Genomic DNA, 18,988 nt, shown 5'->3' with positions numbered 1-18,988 from the left:
GGTGGAGATCTACCTTCTGCAGATCCTCTCTACCAGTATTTCAGTAACTAATATCTCATCCGCATCCTTGTTTTACAGCTACTTTCAAGACAACAGCTCTGTGTCGATATGAAACAGGCCACAAACTTGCCTCCTACATTTTTGCAGATGTTGCTTCGCATGTGTCCTGGGTTTACCAGGAGCCGTTTTGCTCCTTCTTAGTAACTGGTGCAAGCTCTGTGTTTTGACTTCCAGCCTGGGCAGAGAGCTGATAACACCGATTGTTTTTAATTGTTGCTAAGTAATGTTTATTCTGGCCAAGGACTCTGTGAGTCTCATGCTCTGCTGGGGACAAGGGAGGCCGAGAGGAAGCAGAGACAGGACACCTGACCCAAACTAGCCAAAGAGGTATTCCATACCACAGCACGTCATGCCCAGAGAGGGAACTGGAAGTTTCCCGGAAGGGGCAGGCGATCTCTCTTCGGGGGGGTTGAACTCGTTCGGCGGTGGTATCGTATTCTCTTGTTATTTTCTCTTATCAATATTATCATTGGCGGTAGCAGCGGTGATTTGTGTTACACCTTAGTTACTGGGCTGTTCTTATCTCAACCCGTGGGAGTTACATTCTCCTGATTTTCCTCCCCATCCCTCCGGGAGTGGGGAGGGTCGGGGGGGGGGGGGGGGGGGGCGGTGTGAGTGGACGACCTGTGTGGATTGGTTTAAACTACGACAGCATGGAACACACAGTGAGGACCTTGTGAAGTATCTACATACTGTGCAGGCTAGGTTATTTCAGGCTGTTGCCCAAAGGAAAACAAACAGAAGAATGAAAGGGTCTGGTGGTGACCAGGTCAGAATTTAGATAGGGCCACCACCCCAAACTATCACAAGCTAAACCCAACAGCAGGATCTGCTTCAAGACAACTTCTGCTGATACACAGCAGTTTTGCACAAATGAGGACAGGAGAATGCGCAATTCCCCCCTCTGCTGTGGTGCAGTGCTACTCCTTTTGCCAAGAGCTCCACCCGCCACTTGAGTCTCTTTACCTTCAGATGCATAAACACCAACTTGAAGATAGATTATATCCCTTACGGAAGTCTATTAGGAGTGACACAGCAGACAATAACAGCTCCTTTGGAGCTGTTATGTTCTGTCATGTAAATACATAATTAAGGACTTGTTAAAATGCAGATTATATAAATACATATTAAGGGTCTTCTAAAAATGCTGATTACTGACCCACTGGAACCAAATGACTCCTCTGGAGCATTTCATAAACACAGATTTACATTTCAAAGCACAGATTACCAACCCAAAAGTCGAGTAGCTTCTCTTTCAGCGACTTTTAGAACTACACATAAAAGTATCTGTGTGGAGAAGAGATAGTGACAAAAACTATTCTGGACTACAGCCATCTATGTAAAGGAGAGGCTCCTCAGCAGAGAGGGTCCTTGTTAGAATCACAAAACAGTTGCTCCATGCTTCTATGCAGAAGGAATTCACGTTAGGGAGCTTTGGGCACACTACCCACGCTTTTTCCCCACCGTAACTGGAAGTAGCAGCTCAGCAGTAGGGACTCAGGCCAACCTTTTGTGCCTCAAAAAGGAGTTGGCCTAGAAAGTCATATGGTGCTAACAAAGAAAAAGATCAAGTAACGTTAAGAATTGTCTCTAAACTAAACCAGCCTCCTTTGCAACAAGCAGCATCTCTCCATCTCTGGGGTATTTTCACTGTTTTCACATCACCAGACAACTTGGTGGAAGTGAAATTCAAATGCTGGCCTCAAAACTTTTCAAACCATCCTGTGTGCCTCCACTGGATGTCTGGGGCCATGCAGGAGACCCCACTGCTAACAGAGGAGAGAGCAGAAGCATCTAGTTATTTGGATGCACTGACCAGCCCTGGAACACATGTACCAACCCATAGCAGATAGATCAATTCCTTCTCCAGGGAACTCTACTCAAAACTACCTCATGCCTCTGCCCAGCTCTGCCTCATTGCTCAGCTTGGCTTTGCCCGAGAGATAACTCCCAACTCCCTCCACAAGGAAAACACAATGAACAAACAAACCTAACAACATACTAGTCCTCTCCAAGTCTTGACTTGTTCACAGCCCACAAATGTGGAAGAATACAGTAGTTAGAATCATAGAATCATAGAATAGTTAGGGTTGGAAAGGACCTCAAGATCATCTAGTTCCACCCCCCCTGCCATGGGCAGGGACACCTCACACTAAACCATCCCACCCAAGGCTTCATCCAACCTGGCCTTGAACACTGCCAGGGATGGAGCATTCACAACCTCCCTGGGCAACCCATTCCAGTGCCTCGCCACCCTAACAGGAAAGAATTTCCTCCTTATACCCAATTTAAACTTCCCCTGTTTAAGTTTTAACCCATTACCCCTTGTCCTGTCACTACAGTCCCTGATAAAGAGTTCCTCCCCAGCATCCCTTTAGGCCCCCTTCAGGTACTGGAAGGCTGCTAGGAGGTCTCCACACAGCTTTCTCTTCTCCAGGCTGAACAGCCCCAACTTCCTCAGCCTATCTTCATATGGGAGGTGCTCCAGTCCCCTGATCATCCTCGTGGCCCTCCTCTGGACTTGTTCCAACAGTTCCGTGTCCTTTTTATGTTGAGGACACCAGAACTGCACACAATACTCCAGGTGAGGTCTCACAAGAGTAGAGTAGAGGGGCAGGATCACCTCCTTCGACCTGCTGGTCACGCTCCTTTTGATGCAGCCCAGGGTACGGTTGGCTTTCTGGGCTGCGAGCACACACTGCTGGCTCATGTACAGTTTCTCATTGACCAACACCCCCAAGTCCTTCTCTGCAGGGCTGCTCTGGATCTCTTCTTTGCCCAGTCTGTAGTTGTGCCTGGGATTGCTCCGACCCAGGTGTAGGACCTTGCACTTGGCATGGTTGAACTTCTTAAGGTTGGTATCAGCCCACCTCACAAGCGTGTCAAGGTCCCTCTGGATGGCATCCCTTCCCTCCAGCATATCAACCGGACCACACAGCTTGATGTCATCGGCAAACTTGCTGAGGGCGCACTCAATCCCACTGTCCATGTCAGCGATGAAGATGTTAAACAAGACCGGTCCCAACACCGATCCCTGAGGGACACCACTCGTTACTGTCTCCAGCCGGACATTGAGCCATTGACCACAACTCTTTGTGTGTGGCCATCCAGCCAGTTCTTTATCCACCGAGTGGTCCATCCATCAAATTGATGTCTCTCCAATTTAGAGAGAAGGATGCTGTGTGGGACAGTGTCAAATGCTTTGCACAAGTCCAGGTAGATGACATCAACTGCTTTACCCTTGTCCATCAGTTCTGTAGCCTCATCATAGAAGGCCACCAAATTGGTCAGGCAAGATTTCCCCTTAGTGAAGCCATGCCGGCTGTTACCAAGCACCTTGTTGTTTTTCATGTGCCTTAGCATGCCTTCCAAGAGAATGTGCTCCAAGATTTTGCCAGGCACAGAGGTGAGACTGATTACTGGTAGACCTATGAAACAAGCCACCAAACAATCTGTTTGGTTGCTGTTCTTTGGTTTAGCTTTCTCCTAAGCTCCAATGAGGAATGCAGGCCTGTCAAATTAACAGAGCCACCTCACATTACACCATCTGAGGTTCTGGCTTATTGCATATATCAATGGAAGCATCCTCAGGTATGCATTACCCAATACTCCAGGTGGATTACACAACTCCACCAAGGCATCTGCTTGCTTCAGAAACCACTCTTTCATGACTTACACAGGCTAATGCTATCAAAAGGTAGCATAAAAAAAGGAAATAAATGACAAGCTAACAATTATTCTAAAATCCAGGCTGCACGTGGAACCATTTCAGAACCTGATAGATGCACAGAATTTCCATGGAAACTTAACCACTCAACATTTAACACACACTTGTTCCATCAGAACAAGGCACAATCTGCTGAGGTGGGCTTTGCCACTGGAAGGGAGTTCAGCACTTAAGAAATTACTTTTCCTTCCCTCTATGGCCCAGATAATGCATTATGCCATAGAATTGGTTAATACATAGAAGCAGCGCTATTTTTCTTCCTAAAACCAACCAAATCCCTAAACATTCACCAGTAGTATGAAGGATACAAGCTGGATTTGTACCACTACCACTGTCAAAAAATAGAGTGCTAACAAATTCCCTTCAGAGAAATACACACTCAAATAATCACTTCTCAGCTGTATTTAACAGAATGCTCAGGTACCTGAGGAGAGCTGGGGAGAGGACCAGGGCAGATTTTAAAGATAAGAGCCAACGTTTGAGCTGAAGAGCTATACATCAGCTCAGATATGCAGTGCAGATTTCCCTGACAGAGAGCTGCTCATCTGATATCCAATACATAGCACTGCTTAAAAAGTGATTCTATGTGCCTTGGAAAAGGAGACCTAAACTCTAAGGAACAAGAAATCTATGCAATTCTGCTCAATATTCTGAAGATGCTCAGCTTGTGGTTATGTTCCACTGTTTCTAGCTTGAGATCCATGTCATAGTCATCTTATTCCACTATGGTAACATACTGGACATCTGACTTCCATATTCACACCCACTTCTCCTACCTCCTCTCTTCCCCACAGATTGTCTGATCTTAGAGATTACAAAGGGCTCACAACATTCATAGAAGCCCACAGTACCCACACATTCCCGTTCAGCTCTACTCAGGAGTTTATAGACCTCATTTCAGTCCGTAAGCCTCATTACTTGCTGTTACCATCACCAGGTTTTGAATCCCCAGAGAGCTAACAGGATTGTATTATTACATCACACTTTTAAATAATGTTTTAGATTATTCTGGAATCAAAACACCGGTTCTGTGTGCCAAATGAAGCTGGGGAAACATCTCCAGGATATTCCACCTCTTATGAGGTACTTGAATGCATTTTGCAGCTATGCAGATATGGTTTAATATCAACTCCTCTTTAAGGTCCATCCCAATCCAAACCAGTGATTTTATGATACATATATGTAAGAGGCAGCAGAGGGGAGAAAAAAAGTCAAGATGATGCTTGGAAGGTTCAGATACATTTCAGCTGGTAGCTAAACAATTTTTCCCCCCAAAGTCACTAACTATATATTGAACAAACACAGAAATGAGCTCCTTTTATGACTTGGTGCTGACCACTTGAAGCATCTGATCTCAGCTTTTGGGAACACGGAGTTTGCAGGAATCTTTCCAACCTCCTCAGATTTGCCCTGTGCTCTTAGGACATTCATCTGGCTGGGCAGAAACACTCTGAAGGAACACCTTCCTGTCACACAGCGACACTTGTCACAGCTGAAACATTCAGCATGGTTTGACAATATATCACTTTCAAAATGACAACTGAACTTCTGATAAAGTGAATTCACTTCATTGTGACTTTTGTTTCAATTTTTCCTGTTGAAATGAGTTTTGTTTGAACGTTTTCCTTGAAAACACAGTACAAAGAGCACAAAGCATTTTGATTGACTGGGGTTATTTTTTCCCCCCCAGAACAGAGCACGATAGAGGTTGCAGTCATTGTTTTGCTACACTCTGTTTCAGGAATGAAAGGTCACCATTTTCTCTAGGATGTTTAGAATACACCCTACACTTGATTGCAGGTTTTAATTACAGTAAGAGTGGCTCCGGAAACCCCGTCCGGTTAATGATAATGGATTTTAGAAGTGAAGACACCTTTCAACACCGAAGCCTGACTCTTCAGCCTACCCTGCCCAGCATAAGCATTGTTGTCATATGCACAAAGCCAAATCTGGACTCCAAGACACAAGGGTTAGACATTAGGAATAAGTTCTTTACTGTGAGGGTGGTGAGGCCCTGGCACAGGTTGCCCAAAGAAGTGGTGAATGCTCCATCCCTGGCAGCGTTCAGGGCCAGGTTGGACAGAGCCTTGGGTGACATGGTCTAGTGTGAGGTGTCCCTGCCCATGACAGGGGTTGTTGGAACTGGATGATCTTATGGTCCTTTCCAACCCACACCAGTCTGTGATTCTATGATGCGTTGGTGCACCCACTGGAGTTCGTACTGCCTTAGCTTCACACAACTGCCTTCATTGGCAGAATTGGCTGGTTCAGGGGTGTCTGCACTGCAGCTGTGCTGCCCTGACACCCCGTGCCAAGAACTCAGCTCAGCCCCTAAGCACACTCCGGTGCCACATGCACTGGGGCTGAGCCCCAGCAGCTCCAACACAGCCAGGACAAGAGTGTCCCTGCTCCAAGCTGAGCCCACTTACTGTGGGACAAGCACTGTTAGGGAAGAAGCAGGCACAGCACGTGTTAAACACAAGTAGCTGCCACACCAAGTGCCTGAGGGAGAATAAACGCCATTCTAAAAAGAAAAGCTGGCTTCTTGACAAGCACGTTCTAGCAAATACGATTATCTTTAAGGTCTGCTGCTTTACTGTAGTAACTAATAATAACAGACCACCCTGCATGCGACAATGTCTGAAAACTGAATATTCCCTGCAAAAAACTCTTATTTACTTGCTCTCTCTTAATTACCAGTCTAATGCATAATTTGCCAAGTGCTGCCATGTGTCTGGTGTTGCAAGAATAAGAGGAAGGACAGCTCCTTACAGTCCAGCGATGGTGTCTTCCCTTGTTATCTGCATCTCTTAGGTGGTATAAGGGGGGAAAACACTGGCCTCCCACTGCCTGCTTTCCTACCCCCGTTTCCAGTGAAAGCAAGTGCTGCCTGCTCTCTGTTCTGCCCAGGGCTGATGGTGAGCAGCTGGGCAATTGCTTTGGGCTCTGGCCCCATGTGAAATGGTCCACAAGAGCAGTAACAGTGAGAGCCCCAGAGTCACTAGCTGCTACTGCCCAGGGCCCGGAGCAAAGTGTGGACTCACAATTCAAAATAGGACTCAACTAAGAAAAATTCTCATAATTTCTTCCTATTTTTGTAGATTTTTATGAAAATAAAATAAGACTTTACAAAACAAAACAGAAGAAAACCAACAACCCAAATCACTAAAACTGTACCAAACTCCAACATTTTCCAGCTACTTTTGTCAAAATTACTCGGAACCCAAGGAAGAGCAAGAGCAGCATTAAATAAACCAGAAAGCCAACTGTATCCTGGGCTGCATCAAAAGGAGCGCGACCAGCAGGTTGAAGGATGTGATCCTGCCCCTCTACTCTGCTCTCATGATATCCCAACTTGGAGTATTGTGTACAGTTTGGGTGTTCCCAACATAAAAAGGACACGGAGCCGCTGGAACAAGTCCAGAGGAGGCCACAAGGATGATCAGGGGCTGGAGCACCTCCTGTATGAAGACAGGCTGAGAAAGTTGGGGTTGTTCAGCCTGGAGAAGCTGCATGGAGACTTCAGAGCAGCCTTCCAGTATCTGAAGGGGACCTACAAGGATGCCAGAGAGGGACTCTTCCTCAGGGACTGTAGTGATAGGACAAGGGGTGATGGGTTCAAACTGAAACAGGGAAAGTTCAGGTTAGATCTAAGGAAGAAGTTCTTTACTGTGAAGGTGATGAGGCACTGGCACAGGTTGCCCAAAGAAGTGGTGAATGCTTCATCCCTGTCAGTGTTCAAGGCCAGGCTGGAGAGAGCCTTGGGTGACATGGTCTGGTGTGAGCATCCCTGCCCATGGCAGGGAGTTGGAACTGGATGATCTTAAGGTCCTTTCCAACCCAAACCATTCTATGATTCCATGATTAAACAAAGCAAGTTCAGGTGTTTCAAGCATCCTAGTCTCTAGTAGACCACAGCTCTTTCCAGTGTGTGGGGACAAAATGCCTTGCTGTTACATGTTGCTGCTGCTTTTGACAGTCCAGGCTAATTTTCACTGTTTTGAATTGTTAGTATCTATTCTCATGTAGATGACTTGCTCTTTGAAAACACCACAGGTTGTGCTGGCATGAAGGGAAGCAGGCAATGGCACCACCTGTAAACTGGTGCTGGGTAAAGTCTGGATATTCATTGGCATACCTCTTGCTTGTAGTTCTCCAAGACTGTGCCGTGGGACCCCACAGAGTAGACAAGACCCTAAAACCTCCTCAAAAAAAAACAAACCCCAAAACCTAACCTTGCCTATTTGCACAGTGCCATCTGAACTGCAGCAGGTCTGCTGTCTGGGAAACAAACTGGCTGGCAGCATCATGTGGACCCACTGCTTTGCTTTTGCTGTGCAAAGACATTTCTTTCAGGTGCTCCTTCTAATGCTAAAGTCAGACATTTGCCTTAATTACTGCTTTTGATTGCCATTGTCCAGAGTCTAAGATTCCTTCTTTCTTTTTCACTCAGCTGGTGATACTAGTGTAGGTTTTCCTTCTGTTTTCAATTCTTTGTCTGTGACAGATTTCACAGCAGGAAACAGTTCTGTGGCATATGGCCACTAAATTACAGAAACTTCAGAAACTTCTGTCCATGAGTTAATTTTAAAACTAAAGAAACAGAAAATTGTTTTTAAAAAACTAAACTAGATCACAAAAAAACCCTCTTTACATATCCTTAAACATCCTACCTCTGTCCTAGTTTGCAGGAATAACCCTGCCATGGCTGTTTGGTCCTTCCTTTTCAGATCTGAAGGATAGGGTTGACTTCATGGGAGGGATATCAAGAGCGCCTAACAGCACTCAAGCACAACACTATTAAGGTGCACAGAAACTGTTCCTCACCATGTTCAATGACTGTTCTATTCTACAGCTAGTCCTAGAGCACACACAGGGAAAAAACCCACAGCTGACTTGAGCCTGAGCAGTTACAAGCCACTAGGCAGAACACTGTCACAAAAGCTGAACTGGTTACAATGACAGCACACACAAAGCACGGGTCTGTTTTCAACAGGCAAAGGGTGGAATCAAACTTCTATAAGGGATTATCTGCCGTAGGTGTTGCAAAACGCTCTGTAAAAGAGTGTGAGGAGCACCTAGATGGCATAACATCCTGCAGATGCCTCAAGATTAGGAAGGGACTGAAAAGAAGCATCAGAAAAGGAAATTCAAAGAATATACGACCCAAACCCAACAGAATCTTGCGGAAAACCAAGCAAAGCAGAAACATGCATGTATTTTGTGCATCCTGAAGTCTCTCTTTGCCCTGTGCCAGGAGAGATTCTCCTCAACTAAGACAGAACATGTTCCTTCTGGAGCACATTAACAGCTCTGGGGAAGCGTGTGGTACAACTAAATCGTGCCTTATGGCTCTAACCAAAATATGGTGCAAAGATGAGCTGGTTTGGGTTTGTTTTTCTTAACACTTTACAATAGAGGAATTAGGCATACCTAATAATGGAAAATGAAGGAGTTGATGCAAGATTTCTTGTTTGAATGCGCAATTATTGGTGCAAAGTCTCCACCACGCAGGATACTGGTGAAAGCAGGAAGACATCCCATCTGTAAACCAGAGGACTCAAACGGTCTGACTGGATCTGGCACAGTCAAGGTTTCTTAGTGAGAAAGTGTACAGTTTACTAACGTGGCTGACAGAAAGCCACACAGAGACCTTTTCAGAGGCTTTCAGGAGTTACTAGCACAGATTAACTATGGCGTGGGCAAAAAGGTTTGTAGTCTTGTTTGTAGTTAGCCTGTGGCTCTGAATTAGCAATTTAGCTCTTAAATGATCAACTGAGTCATAGGTGTTAATGAGTCAAGCTTAGCCAGAAGGGCTGAGGAAGGAGGGAGAAAGATCTCAAGCCGCTGCTTTGGTACAAGGGACTATGAAAACCTCAGTAATTTCTAAAGTCAAACTGTATTTTAATCAATGCTTCCCAAATAAGATGAAGAAGCCACGCTGTGACCTTCCCAGCTGTAAAAAATGGAAGTCTGGTTTCACATTTGCATGATTTTGAAGGTCAAATGCCTGCTATCCAAGTCTTACTGATCCATATGGACTAGAAATGCCACAATATGCAATCATCATGAAGGCAGATTGTCTCCTGTAAATCTGTCCTTTTTGTAACACATTCAAAATGTACCGTATTGGATGGATTATAAATCCATTCAGGAAACACAAGCAATATTGTTCCGAGCGGCTCTGGTCTTGTGAGCACCCGCGGGTCCTGGTGAAGATGCATGTACGTGTGTGTGTCTGTGTGTGCATCCATGAGAGAGACGCAGAGACAGATGGCCCAGTCCTGCCCTCTCCCAAGTCAGCGGGAGTTCTGCCATCCACTTCAGAAGATGGGAGCCTGCATTTGGGCTGAAATGGACTTTAATCAGCACAATGCTTATTCTAGCTGCATTTAGAAAAGAAAAACACTTACTCTAAGTGGAAAATGGGCAGGGCTGTGAGGAAACCTTCCCTGAAGGGAGCAGGCTGCTTCTTGGCCAGTACCTCCTCCTTGTGGGAACAGTCCGGGTGATGAAAGCAGCAGACATAGAATCATACAATGGTTGGGGTTGGAAACGACCTTAAGATCATCTACTTCCAACCCCTGCTGTGGGCAGGGACACCTCACCCTAGACCATGTCACCCAAGGCTCTGTCCAACCTGGCCTGGAACACTGCCGGAGATGGAGTATTCACCACTTCTTCGGGCAACCTGTGTCAGTGCCTCACCACCCTCACAGTAAAGAATTTCTTCCTTAGATCTAGCCTGACCTTCCTCTAAGTTTGAACCCACTACCCCTTATCACTACAGTCCCTAATGAAGAGTCCCTCCCCAGCATTGTTGTAGGCCCCCTTCAGATACTGGAAGGTCTCCACGCAGCTTCTCTTCTCCAGGCGGGACAGCCCCAGTCTTCTCAGTCTGTCTTCACTCATATACAGTGCTTTGTGTCCTGCAATCCCTGCCCAGCACAAAAATTAGGAACTCTATTTCACATCATGCCATTATTCATTTTTCTCTGGTTGGGGACTTTCCATTGCCACAGGTTTTTAAATGTTCCTGTGTTTCTTTGGCTGGAAGGTTCCTGCTCCCTATGACAGCTGAAAAGCACACAGCATTTTCATTTCTCAATTCTAACAAATCCCTTTACACATTGCCATTTTTTTCTTCCAGCACATGTAATTGAAAAGAGACATATGGAGACCAGCATGCAAATCCTGCAAACATTTCAGCAGAGCTTCAAAACTAATGCTAATCAATTTTTTGGACTTTCTTTCCCCCCCATCTCCCCCTTCCCCCCTCCCCCCCCCCTTCTGTTAACTCAAGAGCAAGTTCTCAAGAACCCAAGGTGCTGTGCTTTCAAGATAGCATAATAACCCTCAGTGAGTGACCCCTCCCCACCAAGCCTTCTTCCTCTAGTCTCTTATTTTTCACCACATGCACCCACAGCACTGACACGAAAGCCTCAAGCTGCTGGCTTGGAGAGCTCAGATCAGCACATTTGGGAAGCTGCAGGCTGACAGCACTGCAGCAGCAGCTGCATCAGACACCAGTTCACCTCGTTTTTCCTATAAAACCACCATAATACAAGCTATCAAAAATGTACTTCTGCACGCTGGTGCTGAATGTTACCTGAGAACAAGAAAGGCACAAGATGAACAGACCTTTACAACAGAATGTGCATCTGCCAAGACAAAAATACCCAGCGAACTTCTGGTGCTGGCACTGTGACAGCATCAGCAAGCTGTCTTTGCAATGGGTTTGCAAATGATCCATTACAAGATTTGAGTATGAATTCTGCAAAGGCTGTAAGGCCCCGAGGGCAACACACTCTCTATACCCCCACCTAAGCATTCATCAGATCGAGGGGGCTACGGGCTACAAAGAAACCCTTCCAAGACTGCTTGTACAAAGGCTTTGCAACAGCCCTGTGAGCTGTTTTTCCTCCTCTCCCTCCCTCTCTTCCCCCCCCTCCCTCTCTCTTTTTGTTCAGTTGCCTGGCATTTGCTAACCCACAAGCTGCTGTTTCCCTTTCCAAAGAAGCTCTGATGGGTGGAGGGCCAGGAAAAATTAGCCCAACTGATGAATGCAATCTCGACAGAAAATATGTTTTTTATCAGGGACCACATGTTGCCAACCACAATTAAAGTAAAACTGGGAGATTTCATCAGATATAAGCCTGCATAAAACCCACGGGCTCACTTGTCAGGTATCAGTCATACAATCATATAACCATAGACTGGTTTGGGTTGGAAGGGACCTTAAGAACACCTAGTTCCAGCCCTCTGCCATGGGCAGGGATGCCTCACACCAGACCATGTCACCCAAGGCTCTGTCCAACCTGGCCTTGAACACTGCCAGGCATGGAGCATTCATCACTTCTTTGTGCAGCCTGTGCCAGTGCCTCATCACCTTCACAGTAAAGAGCTTCCTCCTTAGATCTAGCCTGAACTTCCCCTGTTTCAGATTAAACCCATTTCCCCTTGTCCTATCACTATCAACATTCTATTCATGAATCGTCTGAGGAGAGGAACCTTAGCCATTAGAGGAGCTGAATAAATGATGGTAATTGGCATTTCAGCACTGAAGAATGACAGGAATTTCCATAAGGGCTGTGAATTCTTTTCCCAGCTATCCACATTAGGCAAATAATTTTACCAGGATTATTTTCTAATAATTGAAAATATCTCGTAAACGTTATTCAGCTTTGTCTATTACCCTCGGTTTCAAAAGACTACAGCCCAATAATAGACTTAAAAACTCACAGAACGTCACTTTGCATCCTCTCTTATTAGCTGCTCTCCCAAAACAAACAGAATAACAGGAGCTCTAACAGCTACATTATTCACCTAACTGCATGCAGCACATGAAGCAGGCAGGTACTTGGCCATACCATGCAGGTATTGTAAACCATGCAAGATATAGACTGAGGTCTGCTAAGGAAGGATGATTCAGTGTCAGATCAAACTACTGAGGCAAAGAAATAAATGATCACCCTTCTCAGTATTCCTGGTGTTTATTCCCCAGTCTGTGCCCTTCAGCTTTGCCAAACTGCACACAATGGACAAAGATTGCACAAGTTCCTTCATTTTCTTGTTGACTGCCTTCAGAAATGCCAATACACGTGCTGTGAGGAAAAGTGTAGGCTCACAAAGGACAGCACTGAGCGTGGATCCAGAAATGAGAAGGCAGCAAGGACGGAAAAGCAGATTTTGAACTTTGAAAGGCATGACAGAAGGTAAATGTAATTTCAGTGTTGAAGAAGCCAACCTCACAGACTTGAATAGATGAACTTAAACCAGAAACACAGCAAGCAAACACAAACATGTTCTTTTAGGAGGAAAAAAGCTTGTGATGTATAGCAGTACTGGCCTAGCCCTTGTGTACCCAAGCCTTGTGCACCCTGAGCCTTGCACACTATAATATACATAGTATATAGTATTATATGTATATATAGTATGTAGTATTAAGCAATGTTTACTGTTTACAAAAAATTACTGCCTACAGAGTAAGCAGAGACAAAGGTTTATTCCTTCCTTCCCATCCCTTCCAAACACAGTTACTGTCTGCAAAATAATTTCCTTCAGGGAAGAGGATTTCATCCCAATTTGCTGAATACTTGTAATACACATAACTTTTTTTCTTCTTTAAACAGCAAGCTTAATGCAAAACCCACAAACAACAGAACCCACAAACAAGCAAACAGAAACCAACCAAACAAAAAACCGCAACTCATTTAACCAGAACAACCCAAACCGAACCCAACCCCCCACTGAACTCCCTAGTACCATCAGGAAGATTTTCCAACTATTAGCATGTCAGGAACAAGGAAGGAGATAAGATGAATTTTAGGTACCGTTCCTTCAGTAAGTCCAAAGAGAAAAAGAAGCTCCTCACCCAGAGGACTGGGCCATGAATGGCCACTCACCCAAATACAAACCACCTCTTTTGTGAGGCTTTCTCACAAGCAATAGGAAAACCCTGGAGCACAGAAGGGTGACTAGAGCCACCCAGAATTAGCCAGTTTCCTCTTGTTCTCATTTGTCACTTAGGAGAATATCTATGAAAACAAAAATACAACCAAAAAGCTGTTCTCCATAAGCCAGCCAGCCTTGGCCATTCCAACAGCCAGGCTGGGGCTGCCACCAGCCCTGCAGAGCTGCCGCCAGAGCTGCCATACTCCTACCAACAGAGAGCTTCCCATGCTGGGAGTCCTTTCACCTTCCCAAATTTTACATACAACAAAAAAATACCCATGTTTCTGTCTGTGTGTCGTCATGATCCATGACCACCCTTGTCAGAAGCCATGACTTCATCCACGCCAGCAGGACACACTTCCCAAGGCGGGTGGATGGAAACCTGGGCTATGAGCAAGTAATGCTCTCACTGTCCCCTTGTAACAGTCACTGCAAGTGACATGTGTATTTGGCCCATAAACAGAGGAATTCACCTGACACAGGGTGGCCCAATTAATGCTAAAGACCTTGTCTCTCTGATCCCGAGATGACACTGGATTCCAATACAGCTCCCATTTCAGGATATTAGGGAGGAATCAATCACTTGTCCAAAGGGAGCAGCTCAGGGAGCTTCACTGTGCCCTCACAAGCAGCACGTCAGGCTCTGCCTAAGAGACTTAAAGTGACAAAGAGCCAGGCTCTGTTGGCCATCAACTGTTCCTGCCGCCTGCACTGCAGGGACAGAACCTGGGCACAGAGAGAAGGGGCTACAAAAAGCCATTGTGTTTCAGACGTTCACTTTTACATCCACTCAGGAAAAAAAGAAAGAAAAGAAAGAGGGAACCATCTCCTTTGTCCTTCAGCAGCACAAGGTTCTAAATAGGAAGTGACTGTTACCTGCTCCTAAAGAGGAGCAAAATATTGTCAGACATACGGGTTATTTCTTCTTTAACACAAAGAAGGCAGCAAGAAGAGGAGGCACAATAATGGCACTAGTTTATACAAGATTGCTGCCTTGTTTCTCATAAAACAGCTTAAAAAGGAGGTGAACACATGGCAGGAACAGCACTGGTTTGTATCTGTAGAGACCAAAGATAGTAAAAGGGTTAAAGAAGATCTCTATGTGGTCAGATCGAATTTAGCATCCTCACTGCTGACAGAGAAGGGCAACTGTAAAGTGAATTAAGAGCATTTCTAAAAAAATACCAGCATTTAGGCACTGTCTTTAACAATGGGAATGGGGTAGCAATACACTGGTGGAAATATCAAAAGTGATAACCAACACAGGAAAAAAGAAACCAGTAGGACCTTTGATACTTCTAAAGATGGGAAGACCCAGTGTGGGAACAGCCTCTCTCTAATGCTTTTTTCCCTGACAGGAGGGATGACACTGGACATTAGTCAAAAGAGCAATATCCACTGCACACAAAGAAATAGGTCTGAACAAATGGATGAGGAACACTCTTGGTCATGTCCTAAAAGATGCTTCCAGACCACAAACACAGTGAGAAAAGATGGCATCTTGCACTAAACCAGAGCAGCCACTAGGAAGAGAGCAGACAGGTTTTCAGACACACATCCTTATTTACCTGGAAGTTTCCCTCTTCCTCCAGTTAAGTCTGATATTCTCATTAAGTATCTATTTCATACGCTGGAAGATCAGCTTGCGTTGTAATCTGATGTTTTTCATTAAGTTTTTTGGGTTTTTTTCTCAGTACAGCTTTGAGTTAACTCCCATTTTAAGCACGAGATAAAACTAAACCTCTTTAAGATGAACTGGAGGTTGCTACATTACCATGCCAGTAGGTTTGTGTTGTAGCTGTTGATGGCTTGTGCTTGCTTAGATGGTAATTACTGTCAAAGAGCAAAGGGTCAGTGAACAGGGCCCATGGGAAAGGGCAGGATGACAGTCTATGCAAGACATCCTGCTAATAGGTCTGAGAGCAATTAGGGTATGCTTTATGATCACAACACTTCATCCTCTACCTCTCAAATAACCAAATGCTTACTGTGTTTGTGCCCCGCTGCAGAGCAGGCTCCGTACAGCCCAGAGGGTGGCCTCTGGCTATGCACTCTTCAGTGCAATTTGTCCATAAGTAAGTCAGCCCTCCTCAATGCAAAGCCAGACGCTGAGACATCCTGACACAAACCCTGAAAAAAATGGAATAGAATTTGTTTAGCTGCCTCTGAAAACTGTACTTAACATGAAATTTTATTTCTTAACTATACACACAGAAGGCACCACCATCTCATGGTCTTGTTCCATACTATCCATCCACAGGAAACCAGGAGAAAATCCAGAGCTGGCTCATTACAGAACAACTAGCCTGTCATTGTCAGCTCTAATGTGACCATGCTCTGGCTCCACTTGGGCAGCACAATGCAGAGGAGGAGGATGGATCTTCTATCTGTATGAGGCAAGGGACAGAAATCAGGGGCACTACCCAAGAGACTGACACACATGAATCTGTTTTGAGGCCATGCCAGGTCTCAACTGCTGCAAGGACAAACATCCTCTTGCTCTTCCCAGCATTTTAGGTCACTTTTCATGCACAAACATTCTTGGGAATTGATACCTGTGCCTGTGAACATATTCAAAACAGATCAGCTCTCTTGTACACTTGCAAGTACTTTTCTTCACCAGGGCGTAGGGTAATTCAAGGTGCTGTGAATTCTTGCAGTGCTCCCTCTCCAGGAGTTATGGACACTTTCTGCCTCATTTACCCACCTCCACTCCACTCTGGGGGTTGGCTCTAGATTATCTTAAGGTCCTTTCCAACCCATGATTTTATGTTTGCAAACATGTTCTCTGGCTATCAGATCTATATTTCCAAGACCTGCAGTCGACCTCCTGACTTACAATTCATCCATTAGGAAAACCCACAATTGCCAGCTTGTAATACTGATCTCCTCATTTCCAGGAGTATTTACTTAACAGCTAGATTAATGAGTTCTAAATAAAAGCACCTAAACAGACCCTTCCCTCTTCCAACCAAACCCACCACCCAGCTCAAACAGGGCAGGGATACATCCATCCCAGTAAGTGTACTTCCCATAGACTGTGTGCATGGTACAACCCCAATTATAATCCCATTCCTATTAACAGTGGTGTCTTGATGGCAATTTCATTACTCGAAAAGTAACATTTATTAGTCTATTGTAGTGTGTTATGATTGTAACTCTAATGCTAATAGGAACAAATTTAACCTAATTTCATTTTCAGAATGGTTAAAAACCATGTAACCGTGTTCATAAATCAGGGTCTCAAATGTCATCAAAGTAAAGTTGCAGCTCTGCACAAAGCGTGTCTTTATTTAATTTCTGTATTCCATATTAATCTCAGATTCAGTCTTTCAGAACTCCACTTACAATCCACATTTTATTTAGATTATCATTATGATGGCAGAAAAAAATCCTCACTCTGCATATCATTTGCATGATTTAGGTAGATTTGTTTCCAATTACATTAATAACCTACAATGAGGCTCACTGATTAGAGCCCTTTCTCTCACTTAAACCAAATATCTCCATTAGGGATTTCTCCAGAGACTACCCCTTTTTCCCCCAGCACTCTGCACGCCCACCACCACCAGGTCTGACATATAATTCCAACCTTCTGCCATGGGCAGAGATGCCTCACACTAGACCATGTTGCCCAAGACTCTGTCCTACCTGGCCTTGAACACTGCCAGGGATGGAGCATTCACCACTTCTTTGGGCAATCTGTGCCAGTGCCTCCCTACCCTCACAGTAAAGAACTTCTTCCTTAGATCTAACCTGAACTCCCTCTGTTTCAGTTTGAACCCATCACCCCTTGTCTTATCACTACAGTCCCTGAGGAAGAGTCCCTCTCTGGCATCCTTGTAGGTCCCCTTCAGATACTGGAAGGCTGCTCTGAGGTCTCCACACAGCATCTTCTTTGAACATCTCTTCTATAGCCCATATCACACCCGGAATTTTACATGGACAATTAAAAAAAGAAACCTCCTTCCCATGGCCAAATTTCTCCTTGCAACTTGAGGCTGATAGGCATCCACTCCTTCCCTTGCCTTCTTCCCTTGCCTCATCTAACATCCCGCCCCCAGCAATGCACAGGTCAGACTTGCCCCTCAGCCCCTACCAACAGCCTCCCAGGTTCAAGTCTCTCTCCTTGTTCATAAAACCGGTTAAGAACACACACAAAAAGACTACTTAAGAGTTTCTTGCATAGTTTCTAGGTACACAGACATGACAGTGTTACCTTTATGTGTGTGTAGTACTCAGTGCTGCCATCACACATAGCTCTCCAAGGACCCCATTATGTAGGACTCTTCCCGTGGAAGTCTCAAATGTGTACCAAGGAAAAACTGAACAAAAAGAAACAGATGCATGGACTGACTTGCACTCAAAGACAGTCACAGGGTCAGGTTTCTTGAAAACACATCTTGGTGCCCTAAACCCCAATATCACCTCCTCTTTTCAGCACACGGTCCTTTTCTTAAAGGTTCCCCCTGCAAACACACTATCAGGCAGTCCTGCAAAACCACCATAAAGCACAGAGAATGATTCTACCCATAAAGAGACACGGGTCTGAAATACTCTCTGACAGCATCACCTCAGGCAGATCTGCAAGCAAGTGTTGGTTTTGTCATAATCGTGCGAATGAACACTGTGGTGCATGGGAAAAACACAACCATGTTCTGTTTCTGCTGACTAAATATCTTCTCCCACATTAGATAGAGCAGACATGGGAAATGTGCTGAGACATCAGCCTACATGTATGTTTGAGATGGCAAACACAGAGGTGCTCATCTCTTCCCACGGTAAATATTATTTCAGAGACATGATCCACTCATAGGACTGGCTTACAGAGCTGTTCTTACTGAGATACCACAGCTGCCTTTCTTCATAGGTCCCAAAGCTCTATTTTGCCTTCAGAAACAGAATCAATGTTTCCATTTTCTCCAGGAAGAGCTCTTTCTAACACAAGCACACATACAGCCAGTCTTGCTCTCTCTGAAAATCACACTGCAACATTCTCCCCTCTATCCTTCCCCTCAGTATTCCCACCACTGTGATTTGCTTTATCAAAGAGAGCTGGGTCATTAAGCCCAGCCGACAGAAGGAGAACAACTGCCTTGATGTTTTCTGCTGCCAGTAGTGGGGGATTCAGCTCCTTTCCGCTGCGGCTGCTGTCTTTTACAGTGCTGAAATCGTGGCCAGAACCCCACTTGATATTTTGGGACATGTTCTCAAGTGACAGCAACTGGCACAAGCTCTTCTGATCCC

Source organism: Lathamus discolor, chromosome 1, assembly GCF_037157495.1.
Source record: "Lathamus discolor isolate bLatDis1 chromosome 1, bLatDis1.hap1, whole genome shotgun sequence".
Lineage (NCBI taxonomy): Eukaryota > Metazoa > Chordata > Aves > Psittaciformes > Psittacidae > Lathamus > Lathamus discolor.
Note: the sequence above shows the minus strand (reverse complement) of the source record.